Source organism: Microtus ochrogaster, chromosome 6 (assembly GCF_000317375.1).
Source record: "Microtus ochrogaster isolate Prairie Vole_2 chromosome 6, MicOch1.0, whole genome shotgun sequence".
Lineage (NCBI taxonomy): Eukaryota > Metazoa > Chordata > Mammalia > Rodentia > Cricetidae > Microtus > Microtus ochrogaster.
Genome location: NC_022013.1, coordinates 83,984,395 through 83,988,279, shown reverse-complemented (window position 1 = coordinate 83,988,279; position 3,885 = coordinate 83,984,395).

Below are 3,885 nucleotides of genomic sequence, written 5' to 3'. Positions count from 1 at the left end.
TGTGTGTGTGTCTCTGTGTGGGTCTACTGTGTGTCTGTGTGTGGGTCCCTGTGTGGGTCTGCTGTGAGACTGTGTGTGTGTGTCTCTGTGTGGGTCTGCTGTGTGTCTGTGTGTGTGTCTCTGTGTGGGTCTGCTGTGTCTGTGTATGTGTCTCTGTGTGGGTCTGCTGTGTGACTGTGCGTGTGTCTCTGTGTGGGTCTGCTGTGTGACTGTGTGTGTGTCTCTGTGTGGGTCTGCTGTGTGACTGTGTGTGTGTCTCTGTGTGGGTCTGCTGTGTGTCTGTGTATGTGTCTCTGTGTGGGTCTGCTGTGTGACTGTGTGTGTGTCTCTGTGTGGGCCTGCTGTGTGTTTGTATGTGTCTCTGTGTGGGTCTGCTGTGTGACTGTGTGTGTCTAGAACAAAGGGCTTCACTCTGTATTTATTGAACACATAAAAGCATCACATGATGAAGAAATGGAATTACTTTACAAACAGAATTTTATAATGGACTAAGTCACTGACTCCAACTGGTTCCAACTGACCCAGACAATAAACAGTCCTCCGGACATCATTGCTTATCAACCAATATCCATAAATGGTGACTTTCAGCCTCTGTGTTTGCTGCTTTTGGCAGGTGATACACATATATTACACAGGTCAGGGCATGGAAGAGTATATAACTATAACTACAGCTTAGCTTAGGTTGTAAAAGCTGATTACTTGGGGGGAAACCCAAGGCAAGTAAGATTGGTTATTACATTGTTGGCTTAAAGGCAACTTAAACAAACAGGCTGAGCACACAGTAGGATAAACAGAATTAACTAGCAATGGCCCCACAGTGGCCCCCACTCTTCAGTATGCCTTTGGGGATCTGAATTTTTTTTCTGTCAAAAAAGTACACACACACACACACACACACGGCCCCAGAGATTTCCTCATCCCTTCTGCCATGAGAAGTTACCATTAAAAAAATAAAAAATCCTTTGTGAGGAAGCAGATGCCTCCTTTCCGGTACCCTGGTCTTGGTCCCAGTACCCTGGTCTTGGTCCTGGTACCCTGGTCTTGGCTCCCAGCTTGTAGGCTGTTGTCTATAAGCCAGCCAGTCTGTGGGATTTTGTTATAGCAGCCTGAACAGACTTAGACAAATGAAAAAGCCAGATACATGAGGAGGTAACCTAACACACGGTGGAAGAAAACCCATCAGTTCAGACTGGGCTGTGGCAGGTGTCAAACTCCTGCCGTGGGTTCCTAACTATAACTGGCCAGTCAGGTTTGTGCAAGGGTCCTCATAGGTCAAAACCCCCAAATATTATCCCCTTCTGACCCTGGATAGGGACCTGGTGCTCTGGGCACCATCTATGGAATCGTCAAGATGACGGAGCCTGTCTTGAGTTGACCCAGCTTTCCATGTATGAGAAATTCCAGGGCTTGCTGACCGCTAGATATATCGTCTTACAGCCCGGTCTACCTCCTCACCTAAGGGCTGTAGAATGTACAGCCTTTCAGAACACTGACCGCAGCTCATGAATGAATCATGTCCTCACAAAGTCACTGCGGATGGCGCAGGCCCTCTGCGTTCATCCCGGGCTGCACTAGCTGTGCGCCCCCACCCTAGCCCCCACTATACCTCCTCAAATCCCTCTCTGTTTTAAAACCCTGGAGATTTCTCTGCGTGTAATTGTCTTCCAAGGAACAAGATCTGACTCAATTATTTCTCAATATGTCAAATAAATCATGCTGCAATAACATTCAACTGTAATTCAAAAAAATCAAATCTTCAAATGTGAAATTACATGTGTTTACAGAGTTCTAGTTGAAATTTTCTGCCATTGGAAATTATATAGAGAGGAGAATGACAGAATTTTGAAGCTATTTTTTTTAAAAAAGGAAGTGTTATTGAAAAATAAATCACAGCAATAGAAAAGCGCCTGTGTGTGAATACCGTTAAGAAATTTACACCTTGGCCGGGCGGTGGTGGCGCACGCCTTTAATCCCAGCACTCGGGAGGCAGAGGTAGGCGGATCTCTGTGAGTTCGAGACCAGCCTGGTCTACAGAGCTAGTTCCAGGAAAGGCTCCAAAGCCACAGAGAAACCCTGTCTTGGAAAAAAAAAAAAAAAAAAAAGAAATCTACACCTTGATTAAACTTATGTAACCATTAACAGAGGAACTTGGCTTCATAAACACACAGGTTCCCAGCTTCGGGCACTATCTGCCTTTTCTCTCCCACCCTCCTGGATGTGTGGCTGTCAAGAAAACAGAGGATCTGATTTTTATAAGACCCATGCCAGCATTGAGCAAACGAGGGCGAAGGTTCTCACACCAGCCAGGAGGATGTGCACCTCCCTAGCTCTGCTGTCACCGGAGGGACTGGAGGGACAAAGAGAACTCACTGTGACCAGGCAGGTGCCCTCCAGTCAGCCTTCAGATGGGCTGTGGGCACCAGTTATTTCTTCCCAGGGTGGCTATGCCCACACAGCCAAGCTCCTCTCTTGACAGGGAAATCGGCAGCAAGGACGACGCGTAGGCTTGGAAGGGAACATAATTTTCAGAGGCAATTGTGAGTTTCGTGATGCTGGCCTCGTGTTTTAAAATAACTGGGTTTATTTGCTCTGTGAGAAATGTGCTCACTGGTCCATGTGGATGGAGCCCTTGGAACAGGGCTGGGATCTGCCTGCCTGGGATAAAGGAATTAACCAGCTAACAATGGCACCACATAGCAGTCCTCACTCGTCAGCATACCTTCTTTATACATATTTATATATGCATCATTTGTTCATTCAGTAAATTTTCATTGATTATCATATGCCAGGTTCTAGGCTAAGGGCTAAGAATACAAGATAATTCATATATTAAAATATAGCTATATGACTAGCTAATGAGATGGCTCAGCAAGTTAAGGCACTTATAGTCAACCCTGATGATCCCAGGACTCATAAGATAGAAGGAGTGAACCAACTCCCATAAATTGTCTTCTAATTCCTATACACACACACAAATAATAAGAACAAATAAATAATTGAATAATTCAAAAAAGACAATAAGTCTGTTGGACCAGGGATATAGCTCAGCAGTAAAGTTTGTCTAGCAAACATGAAGCTCTGGACTCCATCCCCAGCAAGAAAACAACAACAAACACTTTTTGTCTCACATCGGGAGAAAAAGAGGAGAAGAGAAGGCAATGTGTGGTGGAGGCCGCCAGGGAAACAGCACAGGGTGGCCTCCCACGCCACGCGGCCTCCCGTGCCACAATGCACGGCCTCCCGTGCCACAGGGCTGCTCCAATCCACCAGCCCAGGTGCCTGTGATCATTTTCTTCCTTCATCACAGAGCTTTCTGTCTCTAGTCTCATCCTCTTAAGAAAGCAAACATGAACCACAGTAAAGAGCATTCAGAAGTTAAGAGCAAACAAGGGGAATACAAAGACCATAAACATTATTTTTAAAACCCACAAAACTAGAAGCTGGAGATAGGGCTCAGAGGTTAAGGGCTCTTGCTGCCTTGCCCGGAGAACCCAGACTCAGTTCCCTGTACCCATCCAGAGGCTCACACTATCTGTAACTCCAGTTTCAGGGGACTTAATGCATGGGCATGCACATGGTGTACATACATATATACATGCAAGCAAAACATAAAATAAATAAGTCTTTTTAAAACTGTTAAATTTAACATAAATAGCATGGGGGATTTTTTTAATGGCAAGAAGTATTGGGGCTGGAGAGATGGCTGAGTGGTTAAGCGCACTGACTGCTTTTCCAAAGGTCCTGAGTTCAATTCCCAGCACCCATATGGTGGCTCACAACCATCTGTAATGAGATTTGGTGCCCTCTTCTGGCCTGCAGGCAGATATGCAGGCAAAACACTATACTTAATAAATAAATAAATAAATCTTTTTTTTTTTTTTTTTT